We start from the raw sequence: 15,017 nt of genomic DNA, 5'->3' as shown, positions 1-15,017 counted from the left end.
AGAATTTTAGAATTTTAGGTCTCACTAGCATGACCAATTCATGTCTCCTAAAATCATTATCCTAATCTTTGAGGTTCATCATAATCTTAAATATAATAAGATGCAGCTAATATGATGAATCAATACCTCAAATAGTAATAAATATCATTTCATGAATTTAAAAATTGTAAAGAAAGTCCCATCGCAATACACTTGCGATTGGCTTATAAGGCACTTTTCTTTCAATCTCCCACTTGCACTAAAGCCAATCGCCTTTGTATCTCATACAATCATGATGATAATCATATAGCTGCTGTGGTATGACCTTAGTGAATGGGTCTGTTGTATTGTTCTTTCTGTCTATTCATTTAAGGATAACATCTTATCTCTATCAAGATGGAAACGTTTGAGGATGTGCTTAGATCTATAATGAGACCTAGATTTTTTATCTTGAATAATGGCCCCAGTGTTATTACTCTAGAGTGACACCGGTCCTTCAATCTTAGGAACGACTCTTAAATCCATGATGAGTTTCTTCATCCAGACAGTTTTCTTAATTGCTTCACTAGCAGCAACATACTCTGGCTCAGTAGTTGAGTCAGCTACTATCTACTGCTTGAAACTCTTCCAACTCACTATCTCATTATTTAGGATAAACACATATCTTGATATTGACTTGCTATCATCTGCTTTCCAATGATCCTTCCTTGGATCAACCTGAAATTTACTAGCTATGCCCAAAGCATAAGCTACATCAGGCTTGGTACATAGCATGGCATACATAATTGATCCCACAGCTAAAGCATAAGAGATTTCATTTATCCTTTTCCTCTCTTCTAGTGTCTTAGGACATATTTTCTTAGAGAGACGTATACCATAACTTACAGACAAGTAATCTTTCTTACTTGCCTCCATATTAAATCTCTTTAATATGAGGTCTATATATCATGACTGGGATAAGCCTAACATCCTTTTAGATCTATCTCTATAGATCTTTATATCTAGTATATAGGATACTTCACCCAAGTCTTTCATGAAAAAACTTATTCGATAGCTAAGTCTTGACCGATTACATCATTGGGATATCATTCTCAATGAGCAGTATGTCACCGACATACAAAACCAAGAAGACAATAACACTCCCACTTGTCTTCTTATATACACATGGTTCATCCGTATTTTTAATAAAGCCAAACTCTTTGACTGTCATATCAAATCGGATGTTTCAACTTCTCAAAACTTGCTTCGATCCATAGATGGATCTCATTAGCTTGCATACTTGATTTGCTCTCCCACTTGAGACAAATCCCTCGACTGAGTCATATAGATCTCTTCCTCTAGATTACTATAAAGAAAAATGATCTTGACATCCATCTGTCGGATTTTATAATCGTAGTATGCTGCTATTACAAGCAAAATTCAGACGGACTTGAGCATAGCCACTGGTGAGAAGGTTTCATCATAGTCAATTTTTTGCCTTTGACTAAAACCCTTCGCCACTAACCTAGCTTTGTAGGTTTCTACTTGGCTATCTACTATGATCTTCCTTTTGAAGACCCACTTGTACCCTATATTGGGGTCACACCCTCAGGTGCATCAACCAAGGTCTACACTTGATTGGTATTCATCGAGTCTATCTCAAATTTTATAGCTTCCAGTCATCTGTTTGAGTCTCTACTCATGACAGCTTCCGAATAGGTCAGTGGATCAACATTCTGAATGATGTTGATAGAATTGTTATTCTCAATGATAAAATTATGTCTTAGAGATGCTTGACGCACTCTATCTAACCTTCAGAGAGGAGGTGTGTATAATGATTGTACCTCATCCTTGGGTACTTTTGATTGAGGATCTTTTTGTGGTCCAACCACTGATATTTTTGAATCGATTTGTAGATCATGAACTTTCATAAATTCAATATTCCTCCCACTGCCTCCTTCTTGGATAAATTCATGTTTCAAAAAAGTGGCATGCCTACTAACAAATACCTTTTGTTCAGTAAGATGGTTGAAATAATATCCATTAATTTTATTAAGATACTCTACAAACCTACACTTATCTGATTTAGCATTAAGCTTATGTCCAAAAATATTTTTGACATAAGTAGAATAGCCCAAAGTCTTAAGATGTTTAAGATTAGGCTTCCTTCCACTCCATATCTCATATGGAGTGCTTGCAACAGACTTTGAAAGCATTCTATTTAATATATATGTGGCAGTCTCTAAGGCATTATTTTTAGAAAGATATTGGGAGATCGGTGAAGCATATCATGGACCGCATCATGTCCATCACAGTATGATTTCTTCTTTCTGCTATACCATTTAGCTGAGGCGTATTAGGAAGGGTCCATTCAGAGAGAATACCTTTATTTTTAAGATGATCAAAAAATTTAATGGATAAGTATTCTCCTCCTCGATCAGATCGAAGAAGCTTGATACTTTTTTAGTTTATTTCTTGACCATACCTTGGTACTCCTTGAACTTATGAAAGACTTTGAATTTATGTTTCATAAGATACACATATCCGAACCTTAATAAATCATCTGTAAAGATAGGAGTATCTTCTTCTGGCCTGAGTTGTTATCGGTCCATATACATCTATATATACTAAAGCTAACAGCTCACTTGTTCTCTCTCTACATCTAGAAAATGGAGTCTTGATCATCTTACCCATGAGACAAAATTTATAAGTTCCCAATAATTCATAATTATTTGGGTCAAAGAATTCTTCTTTTTATAACTTGTTTATCCTTGACTCACTAATATGACCAAGGCGACAATGCTAGAGATATGTGACATTCACATTTTTTCTCTTTCTTTTCATATTTCTTTCAATATGAAAAATATTTTTATTGAGTGTAAGAATTAAAAGATTGTTATCAATATAACCACTGCCATAAAATTTATTAGATAAAAAATGGAGCATCCATTTTTCATTAGCTTTATTTCATCATCTTGTTTTAATAACAAAGGTATAGAAATAATATTTCTAATGATCTTTGGTATGTAATAACAGTCTTTTAATTCTAAAATTTTGTCCGAAGGTAAATCAAGCATACAGGTTCCCACAGCCTCTGCGCTAATGGACTCTACACTTGCACCATAAAGCTCGAGGTTACTTCTTTTCAGATCTTTGATATTCTGTAGTTGCAATAACGAACTACAAAAGTATGATCCACAGGTAGAATCCAATACCCAAATATCAGAGTCTGAATCACTCAATGAAAAATAGATCTGTATCATATATATATCTTTTGGTGTTACACTTGCACCCTGCTTCAATCTTGTAAGATAATTTTGCAATTTACTCCCAATGTCTAAATTTTTCAATAATATCCATACAGACATCATTACCTTCTCATTATTACTGACCAATCTAGGATCAGAAATATCTAGAACAGTAGAGTTCTTTTTTGATATAAACCTAATTTGCAAGTTCCTCAATCAATTCACATAGTTGTATCGGTCAACATAGTTTTATTCATGGTATCATGGGGTGAAAATAAAGAAGCCATAATGTAGATTTAAATCTATATAAAAATAATAGTATAAGCAGACCACTCATATTTGACATGCATAACTAGATGAGGACTTTTAAACTAGTTATGTCTCCCACTATTTTATCGGATACCATGTCCCTCTTTTATGGTAAATGTTGGGTATAAAATACCCTCAGCCGAAGTTCTCAGCGGGATTGACCCTTGCAGGTCCCCTCCGACTTTCGACTACTGGTGGGCTCCGCCCGGACCCCTACGGGAGCCGGGCCTCGTCTCCAACTCCAATTGCTGGTAAGCTTCGTCCGGACTCCTACGGGAGTCGGACTCCACCCATGACTCTAACCGCAAGTAGACTCCACCCAGACTCCTACGGGAGCCGGGCTCCGTCCCCAACTTCAACCATGGGTAAGCTTCGTCCGGACTCCTACGGGAGCCGGACTTCGTCTTTGACTTTAATTGCAGGAAGACTCCGCCCGGACCCCTACGGGAGCCAGGCCTCGTCCCCAACTCCAACTGCTGGTAAGCTTCATCCAGACTCCTACAGGAGCCGGACTCCGCCCGTGACTCAACCGCAAGTAGACTCCACCTGAACTCCTACGGGAGTCGGGCTCCGTCCCCAACTTCAACCGTGGGCAAGCTTCGTCCGGACTCCTACGGGAGTCGGACTTTGCCTTTGACTTCAATTACAGGAAGACTCCACCCAGACCCCTACGGGAGCCGGGCCTCGTCCCCAACTTCGACTACTGGAAAGTTTCGACCGGACTCCTACGGGAGCCAGACTCCGCCCATGACTTCAACCGCAAGTAGACACCGTCCGGACTCCTACGGGAGCCGGGCTCCGTCCCCAACTTCAACTGCGGGTAAGCTTCGTCCGGACTCCTACAGGAGCCGGACATCGCCTTTGACTTTAATTACAGGAAGATTCCGCCCGAACCCCTACGGGAGCCGGGCCTCGTCGCCAACTCCAACTGCTGGTAAGCTTCGTCCGGACTCCTACGAGAGCCGAACTCCGCCTGCGACTCCAACCGCAAGTAGACTCTGCCCGGACTCCTACGGGAGCCGGGATCCATCCTCAACTTTGACTACTAGAGAGTTTCGATCGGACTCCTACGGGAGCGGACTCTGCCCATGACTCCGACTGCAAGTAGACTCCGCCCGGACTCCTACGGGATCCGGGCTCCAACTTCAACTGCTGGTAAGCCTTGTCCGGACTCCTACGAGAGCCAGACTTCGCCTTTGACTTTAATTGCAGGAAGACTCCGCCCGGACCCCTACGGAAGCCGGGCCTCATCCTCGATTTCAACTGCTGGTGAGCTCCGTCTGGACTCCTAAGGGAGCTGGACTCCGCCCATGACTTCAACTGCAAGTAGGCTCCGCCCGGACTCCTACAGGAGTCAAACTCCGTCCTCAACTTCAACTGCAGACAGACCTTGTCCGGACTCCTACGGGAGTCGGACTCCGCCTGCGACTCCGACTGCAAGTAGGCTCCACCCGGACTCCTACTGGAGCTAGGCCTCATCCTCGATTTCAACTGCCGGTGAGCTGCGTTGGACTCCTAAGGGAGCCAGACTCCACCCACGACTCCAACAGCAAGGAAACTCCGCCCAGACCCCTACGGGAGCCAGACTCCACCCCCGGCTGTGACTGAAGGAAGACTCCATCCGAACTCCTGCGAAAGTGGATTTCGAGCTCCTCTCAGACAGATGGCTAACTACCTCTCTCCATCAGACACTCCAGCCGGACTTCAGCCGGCAGACCTTCACCCCCTGGCACGCCGCAGTAACAGCCACGATTCTGCTCCACTCCCTGCGGCAGATTCCACACGGCTCCATCACTCCACGACCCTGCTCCACCTCCTGCAACGAATTCTACATGGCTCCATCACTCCCTGGTAGGCCGTAATAATGGCCACGGTCCTGCTCCACTTCCTACGACGGATACCATGCGATTCTTCTATCCCCTGGCAAGTCGTGATAACGAACGCCGCTCTGCTCCTCGTGGCAGACTCCACGTGGCATGCCCCGGTAATAGCCACGGGTCCACCCCACTACTCTCCACAACAAACTTCTCCTGACTATGGGCTGCCCACTGCCAGACGGTTACAGGCATCGCCATCAGTTTGTTGCCCCCTCCACCTATAAAAGGGGGAACCCCAGATACGTTATTCTATAAGCTCTCGTTTTTACGTAGAAATTCTGCTAAAATTTTTGTTCGAGCACTCCATTCTTGTTGAGGCAGAGAACTGACTTAAGCATCGGAGGGTCTTGCCGGAGCAACCCCACCTCTGGTTTAGACTTCTTTTGCAGGTCCCGATGGCGACCGCGACTCCAGCTTCTCCAGCGTAAGCGGATTTTTGCACCAACAGGATTGGTGCTAGAGGAAGGGGTTGTGTCTTCGCTGTACCCTTGTTCTTAAAGGGACGCTCAACGGGATCGCCCCCGGGCATCTTTTCCAGCGTGCTCTCCTCCCTCTTCTACTTGGTCTTTGCCCGATGCCTCCCCGCAAGGCATCCACATGATGATGCATGGCCTCCGCGGCCAGATCTCAGGCTCCGGCCTCACCTCCAGTTTCCCAACCTCCTCCTCCTCCTCCGACGAAGGCGGTCGGCGCATAGCAATTTGATCTGCTGGCGCAGTAGGTCAGAGGCCTCACTGAGGCCGTGCAGGCCATGCAGCAGCAGCAGCAGCCGAGGCATCAGTGCCCCTGGAAAGGGTGTCACCAGAATGCCAGAATCCGATAGTGGGGTGGGCCACTTGGGCCAGCCGCCCCGTCTTTCCTGGGAAGACAAACCTGAGGGTGGAGAGCCCTCAATCGGATCATGACTCTACCCCTGGAAGATCCCTACCCCCATTCTGTCAGAGGACCCTCGAGACCCGAAGTCGAGAGGATTTCCTGGATCGGAGGCTCCAGAAAATGAACCAACGAATCAAAGAACTCTGCCACGCTCCCCCCGCTTATGGTGAGGATATTTGCACTGACCACCCCTTTTCTCAAATGATCATGCAGGAACCGATCCTGCCAAACTTCAAACTCCCCCAGTTCGAAAGCTACGACGGGACTTCGAACCCGATCGATCATCTGGAAGCCTTCTAGACGATGATGCTGCTTCATGGTGCACCCGACGCCATCTTGTGTCGAGCCTTCCCATCCACCTTGAAGGGAGCGGCGAGAAACTGGTACTCGACGCTGAAGTCGGGTACCATCTTTTCCTTCGATCAGATGAGCCACCAATTTGTGGCCCATTTTGTCAGCAGCCGGCACCCCCGGAAGGGATCGGAGTCCCTCATGAATATCAGGCAGAGGGAGGGGAGTCCATTCGGGCCTACATCAACCGCTTCAATGTCGCAGGTGGAGGTCTGAAATTAGACAATCAGTAGCAATGCGTCTGGAAGCCTAGACGATGATGCGCCATGGGCACCCGCCCTGTGTCGAGCCTTCCCCCCTGAGGGGCGAGAACGTACCGACCTGAAGTCGGTCATCTTTCTTCGATCAGATACACCATTTGTGGCCATTTGTCAGCAGCCGCCCCCGGAGGGTCGGAGTCCTCATGAATATCAGCAGAGGAGGGGAGTCCATTCGGCCTACATCAACCGCTTCAATGTGCAGCGTTGGAGGTCTGAAATTTAGACCAATCAGTAGCAATTGCCGCTCTGAAGGGCGGCCTTCAGAAGAATGACCTTTTGTTCTCCCTGGAGAAGAAGTACCCCAGGAATTTTGCTGATCTGTTGGCTCGTGCTGAAGGCTACGCTCGAGCGGAAGAAGCCTTCAAAATGAGGGATGAGGAGACCGCGAGAGAGTGGCAGGCGGGAGACTCGAGTAAGCCCACAGTCGAAAAAAGGTCGAGAGAAGCTCGGCCGCATTCTCGATCCCCTCTTGGGCACAAGCGTGCCCATACTCCTCCCGGGGTACGTAGGCAGAGAAGTCCGGATCGTGGGGTTTGACAGGGTTCTCCATCGGGAAGATTTCGCAACTACGCCCCCCTCAATGCCTCGAAGACCCAGGTACTGATGGAGGTCAGGGAGCAGCTCCCTAGGCCAGAGAGGATGTGCACACACCCTGAGAAGTGCAATCCCAACAAGTTCTGCCTCTACCATCGTGACCACGGTCACGACACAGAGGAATGCATCCAGCTCTGAGACGGGATCGAGGAGCTCATCCGGCAAGGCCGACTCGATAGGTTCATTCGACGCCGGCCTGAGGGTAGGAAAGATCAGCCAAGGGCCCTACCGCAGCCTGAGCCACCGAGGAGAGAAGAGCAACCCAGAGACCGGCCTCCAGTCGGGATCATCAACTCCATCATCGGAGGACCTCAAGGGGGAGCAGACCTTCCACGACCACGGGACTCGAAAGGCTGTGAATGTATTACTGACGACTTTGCTTCGAATTAAAATTTCTTTTGACTTAGCATGGGCTTGTCACGGCTGGGGATAATCCCTTCAAATAATTAAAACAAGGTCATGTTAGGAACAGGAGGAGAACCTCATCCTAACATAATTAAAATGAAAGTCTGATTATTTTAAGGTCGGATGGGGGGAGAGGCCTTACAATGCCCTAATGTGCCCCCACAACCATGTTAGGAACAGGAGGAGAACCTCGTCCTAACATAAGCAAAGTCAAAGGCCCGGTTCTTTTAGACCGGATGGGGGGAGAGGCCTTACAATGCCCTAATGTGCCCCCACAGCCATGTTAGGAACAGGAGGAGAACCTCATCCTAACATAAGCAAAGTCAAAGGCCCGATTCTTTTATACCGAATGGGGGGAGAGGCCTTACAATGCCCTAATGTGCCCCCACAGCCATGTTAGGAACAGGAGGAGAACCTCGTCCTAACATGAGCAAAGTCAAAAGCCCGGTTCTTTTAGAACGGATGGGGGGAGAGGCCTTACAATGCCCTAATGCGCCCCCACAGCCATGTTAGGAACAAGAGGAGAACCTCGTCATAACATGAGCAAAGTCAAAGGCCCGATTCTTTTAGACCGGATGGGGGGAGAGACCTTACAATGCCCTAATGCGCCCCCACAGCCATGTTGGAAATAGGAGGAGAACCTCATCCTGACATGAGCAAAGTCGAAGGTCCGGTTCTTCCAGACTGGATGGGGGAGAGGCCCTTGCAATGATCCTTATGTGCCCCCACGGCCCCGTTGGGAACAGGAGGAGAACCTCATCCCAACCTGAGCTGAGATCGACTACGTCAGTAACAGAAGGGGAACCTCATTTTGACGGTGACAAAATCCGACCGCCCAACAAGATCGAATGAAGGGGAAGGGCCCCTCAGCGGCCCCTCTACACTTCTACGCAACCCCGCAAAAAGCAAGGGGAGAACCCTCACTCTGGGAAGAGGAGGGAAATTAAGAAGGAAAGCGACAAACTATATCAGAAACAGACGAGGGACAAACTACGCCAAAGACCTATGGAACCTCGCCTCAACGAAGACGGGAAATTCCTACCAAACACCCTCGGCCTCCAAGAAGGCTCTCGACATTGGTCAAGAAAACAGCGACACCTTCGAGGTAATGCAGAGTTCGGACCACCAAGCTCGAGCCTACGGCCATGAACGACGAGGAAAGCAAATCAGCATGTCGACGACTAGGCACCTCCAAATGACGTCAACATCGGACAAGTCAAAAGACAAAAGAAGGTCGGCGGGCGATAATTTAATACAATATATGGATGAGGTAACACAAAATCTCTTTTTCATTCCATTTGCGAAATATACACCATGAAGCGCAGAGGGCCCAAGGAAGAAAAGCAAAATGATAAAAGCGAGACAAAACAACAAAAGAGAAAATGTATACATGCAAAGACGGAAGGTCAAAAAAAGCCCTAGGGAAGCTCTGCTCCTTCCGACCTAGAATTATCTGCTCCACCCCTCATCGAGGACTGCCTCAGATTTTCAACTTCTTCTTCTAGCTCTCTCTTTTTCAGCAGCGCGTCCTGGAGCGCCCGACGAAGTTGCTGGCTTTCGTTCTCCACCTCTCGATGCCTCTTTCTCAGGACCTCGGATTCTACCTCCGCGTTCGTGATGGCCTGCTGCTCGTACGCCAGTTGGATCTTCAATTGCTGCAACTCAGCCGTCCTCTCCCCGAGGGTGACAGAAAGCCCTTCGGCAGTTTTCCTTAGGGATTGGAGTTCGTTGGAATCCCGAGAAGAAGCGAGCTGAGCCCTATCAGCCAGCTGCCTTTGAAGATGGGCGAATTCATCAGTCGCCACCCTGAGTCTCCCTTTATATTCATCCGCCTGCCTGCGCCAACCGGCCCGATGCACGTCGTGGCTCACCTCGGCATCCTGAAGCTGCTGCAAAAGGTCGGAGACCTTCTTCGACCACTCCCGATCGCCGTCGGCCCGGGCCAAGAGCTGGGACGAACTTCCCTCCAGCTGGCCAATCCTCTCCTGCGCAGCTGACAGTTTCATCCTGAGAGAACTGATCTTGGCAGCTTGAGCCCAAATTTGATCGCTGGCACTCTTCTTGTGTTCCCCAAGCTCCTTAGCGAAGTCTGCCTTCCTCCAGCTGTACTCCATGATTCCCTTCAGGTGGAGATTTCGAAAGCGGGTGGCCTCCGAGGTGGCTTCAGAGTAACCCTCCCTTAACCTGCGAAGCTCACCTTCCATCTTCTTTGCCCTTTTCTTCGCATGAAGAACCTCCTTCTTTAGCCGCTGGATCGTGGACTTCAGCGGGATCCCCTGGGGCAAGGGAAGCACCTCGGTAGGATACTGCCATCGAGAGACATGAGCGTCAAGGTGCGTCTCATTGCAGAAAGAAAAATGAAAAAGAAAGAAAAAGAAGAAGAACGGAAGAAAAGAAGTGAAAGGAAAAGATGGAGTACTCACAGGCTCCTGGGGGCTCAGGCCGATGTTGAACAAAAATTGCTCTCTCAGAAGGTTGGGAAGGGAAGGAGCAGAATAATCAAGAAGCTTTCGGGCAGCCTGGAGGTCATCCTCCCCCAGGCTTGGAGCCCGACGGACAGAGTCCCTCAGAGAGCCCCAAGGGGGTAGGCACAGCCTCAGGGTCGGGCAGTAGATGATGAAGTATTTCCCCTTCCAGTTGTGGATTGAAGAGGGGGCACCTTTCAGCAACCCCTTCTTGCCAATCTGAGGAGAGAAATACCACTAGTCCTTCGTCGAAGGGTGACGCTTGAAGGTGTAGAAATGCCTAAACAGAGAGAGGGACGGCTGGACCTCGACTACGTGGCAAAGGGAAAGAAACCCTATAAAAAATTTAAAAGAATTTGGAGCAACTGAGGCCAAAGAGATATCTAAGAAGTGAAAGAGGGCAGCAACAAAGGGCGGAAGTGGAAGCCAGAGTCCGGCACAAAACGCCTCCTGATATAGGCAAAAACGACCGGGTGGGGGAGTGCTAGCCCGATCAGAGGGGCCAGGCAGCTCCAGGTCATACTCCGGAGGAACTCCATATTGAACCCTTATCAGAAGGAGTTCATCCGGAGTCAGGGAGCATGGAATGACACTCGGTGCAAAAATTGGGCGAAGCCCAGCCCTGGATGTGGGTTCATCTACAGAACGGGGGACCTATGGGGGAGGCGGAAGAACTCCCGGAACCGCTGGAAGCAGAGGTGCCGAAAGACATTTTGGATAACTTCAAATGAAGACCCTAAAGATCCCAAAGAAAACGGATGGGACAAAGGATGAGAGGTCACAGGGGGCTGACTCAGAGGAAGGCGACAGAAGAAAATGACGAAGAAAAGGCCCCTAAGCGGCAGAGAGAAGAGCGAAGGTTCTGGGACTAACCTAGATCGCTCTGAAGGATGCGGAGGGGCGAGGACAGGGACGACTCGAAGGACGCCTATGGCCCAAGAAGACGTCAAGAGAATCGGTACTCTCGTGAAAGGAATATGCCCTATAAGCCAATCAAAATGTATAAATAGATGGATATTTTGTGTCTCCCGACAACTCATGTACTGATGTTTTAAATAAATAAAGGTATTTAGTTCATCATATGCTGCATCTTATTTTGATGAACCCCATAAATTAGGGCTATGGTTTTAGGGTTATGATGCGATCATACCAAGTGAGACCTAAAACTTTAAAACTCTAATTTTAAATATTCCTAGTCGATGGAACATTGAGTAGGGGATCAATGTTTCCAATAAGACTGGTACATCCTGTGTATGCTCGGCAGAGAGAGTAATTAATCTCACAATTACTTGCGAATGACACTAATATAAGGATGTAAGTGTTCATTAGAGAATGAATTCACTGAATTGATCCAATTAAAGAATATCTGATGGAGTCTTATCTACATGTCAACAGATTTTTTCTTATAGTGAGAATTGTGCATGTAAATCTTTTGACCTGAGACTGCCATAGAACCTTATAAGCATGAATCCATATTTTGGATCATACTCATTCATGATTTAATCATATACAAGACGTTCTGGATATGATGGATTGCTTATGAAGGTTGTGAGTAGGTCAATATGGAAACGATCGCTCCTAGTAAGAGGAGATCGCATCCTATCTGCTTCAATCAAATAATGATTCAGGAAGACTTTGATCAAAGTATTATAAAAAAAAAAAATTAGAAATGATTTATAATATTTTATAAATTGAATCATTATTATTTGATCAATAGAAATATGAATACGAAATTGGGTTTGAATTTTTTCATACCCAAACTTATATTTGGGATGCAGGATGATCGTAAGATGAAGTTGCACGGTAATTTTCACTGAAGGATATTTTTGGTATTTCCATCAAAATTTCATATCTACCAGGTAGATATGATACATTGCTAGATGTCAATCATGTCTTGTGAGTTTGATTGAATTAATGAGTTTAATTCAATCATTAATTAAAAACTATTCTGATTGATCAAAATGGTTCAGCTTGATTTGACCTAAATCAGCTAGATTGTGTTCTAACCAAATTAGTTTAAATTACACCTGGACTCACTGCTGACTAGATGTAGAACCCAATGGGTCACACACAAAGGGAATTGATCATGGGTTTAATTTGATTGAACCATGTTTGCAAGTTGAACATGCTAGCACATGTTGGAAACCCTAGCATTTAGATTCGAATCGAATTCGAATCGGGTTCCGATTTGGGCTAATTTAGAACCAATTTGAGCCAAATTGGATTTGGTCTTGAAGTGGGTTTGAAGTGTTTTAATTGGGCTTGCTGTTGGGTGCCAAAAACTGGGGAACCACATGTCTAAGAGTCTCTCTCTTGGCGTGTGGATTTAAATCCATGCGCATGAGCCACATGGCGCATGGATGGAGTTGGCGCCACCTTTAGATAAGGTCTATCCTATTTTTCTCCGTAACCTTTATTCTACGAATGTATTTCTCATATATTACAAGGCACCTAAGAGTCCTTCTGAGTATTAAACTCATCATAGAAGAATTAAGAAAAGGATAAGGATTAAATCCATGCGCCACCTCTTGGAAGCGCCCCTTTGAAATTTCAAATGGGGAGATAAGTTTTAAATTATCCACGCCCATTAATCTATTACGCCATTCTTCAAATTGGTGCCATATATCTTGGCCATTGGATGGGCTTCCTTCCAGATCCAAAGGCATGGGTTGATGGCACCAATAAGAGATGCTTCGTGACTTCTCATCTGAACACCGTAAGTTAAGATCGAAGAGTCTTTCTGAAATAAGGCGTCTCTTCAACCCAATTTTGATTTACGCATGGCATTTCTTAACTTATGGGATGTGAGAAATAGACAAGAGGCATGAGATAATTTGTAAGAGGGTGTGAGATGTTTTGGATTGCTCCTTTACGTGCAATATAAATAGGGGTGCACGCCGAGGAGTCTCGGGTATTCAGAAGTCTTCTTTCTTTCTTACAAGAGGCTCTGCTTGTCCAATTTTCTTTATTCCTTCTCTCTAGCCTAGATAAGGTCCTGATAAAGGATAAGAAATCTTCCAAAAGGCTTAGAGAATTAGAATAAAAATTAAGAAGACAAGGAGCAAGAAAGAAAGGGAAGAAAAGGTCCAACAGTGTGACAGCAAACCCAAAAAAGGAGGCTCTGCCCAAATTGCATTTAAATTCTGATAAATCAGAATTTAATTGCAGAGTATTTTCTAATAAGTGCTAGAGAGTTGATCGAGTCCTTGTGTGGATCAACGTTGGAGGGTGAACACGTGGGCACCTGGTGGAAACTCAAACAGATTGCTGCCGGCAACTAAGCACAAATCAGGGTTTAGCGATAAGAGGTATGTTTCTATATCTTTAATTTGATATTAATGCATATTATATGGTTTAATTTCTGATAAGGTGATCTTGGAGTTAGGTTTTAATTTTATGATTTCATAATAATTATTTTGAAATCCATGCTTTCGCCATTGCACTAAAACCTTTCATCTCGAAGCAAGGGCGGATACCGATAGAACTCTCGAGCGGAATAGGGCCCCTAAAGGTGGAGGGACGGGTTTAAATAGACCCTGGGATCTAACGCCATAATGATCGTGAATCCCTCCAGACCGGCCCGCACTTGACACGTGTCCCACTCGCCACGGCAGGCGGCTAAAAGCGGCTGACGGCTGACAGAGCCATTACTGCACCGTACCTGGGCCAGCATACCAGCAAGAATTTGAAGGGTCCCTTTGTATCGCCTTGATTCGAAAAGACTCCAGCACGCGCGCATTTAATGCCAAAATATCTGGGGGCGGTCGTGCACAGGATTCAAGGGGATAACTTCGGCTGTGCCAACCTCTCTGTACTTCCTTCATTCAAAATTCAAACTCGGAAGTAGGGGGACTGGTGTTGGGTATAAAATACCCTCAGTCGAAGTTCTCAGCGGGATTGATCCTTGCAGGTCCCCTCCGACTTTCGACTACTGGTGGGCTCCGCCCGGACCCCTACGGGAGTCGGGCCTCATCCCCAACTCCAACTGCTGGTAAGCTTCGTCTGGACTCCTACGAGAGTCGGACTCCGCCCACAACTCCAACCGCAAGTAGACTCCGCCCGGACTCTTACGGGAGCCGGGCTCCGTCCCCAACATCAACTACTGGTAAGCCTTGTCCGAACTCCTACGGAAGCCGGACTTCGCCTTTGACTTTAATTGCAGGAAGACTCCGACCGGACCCCTACGGAAGTCGGGCCTCATCCTCGATTTCAACTGCTGGTGAGCTCCGTCCGGACTCCTAAGGGAGCCGGACTCCGCCTATGACTCCAACTGCAAGTAGGCTCCGCCCGAATTCTTACGGGAGCCGGGCTCCGTCCTCAACTTCAACTGCAGACAGACCTCATCCGGACTCCTACGGGAGCCGGACTCCGCCCGCGACTCTGACTACAAGTAGGCTCTGCTCAGACTCCTATGGGAGCCGCGCCTCGTCCTCGATTTCAACTATCGGTGAGCTGCATCCGACTCTTAAGGGAGCCGGACTCCGCCCACAACTTCAACAGCAAAGAAACTGCTCCCAGACCCCTACGGAAGCTGGACTCCACCCCCAGCTGTGACTGAAGGAAGACTCCATCCGAACTCCTGCGAAAGTCGGATTCCTAGCTCCTCTCAGACAGATGGCTAACTACCTCTCTACGCCAGACACTCCAGTCGGACTTCAGCCGGCAGACCTTCAC

The sequence above is a fragment of the Elaeis guineensis genome, chromosome 8 (genome assembly GCF_000442705.2).
Source record: "Elaeis guineensis isolate ETL-2024a chromosome 8, EG11, whole genome shotgun sequence".
NCBI lineage: Eukaryota > Viridiplantae > Streptophyta > Magnoliopsida > Arecales > Arecaceae > Elaeis > Elaeis guineensis.
The sequence above is the reverse complement of the archived record's forward strand: the minus strand, read 5'-3'. Positions refer to the sequence as shown.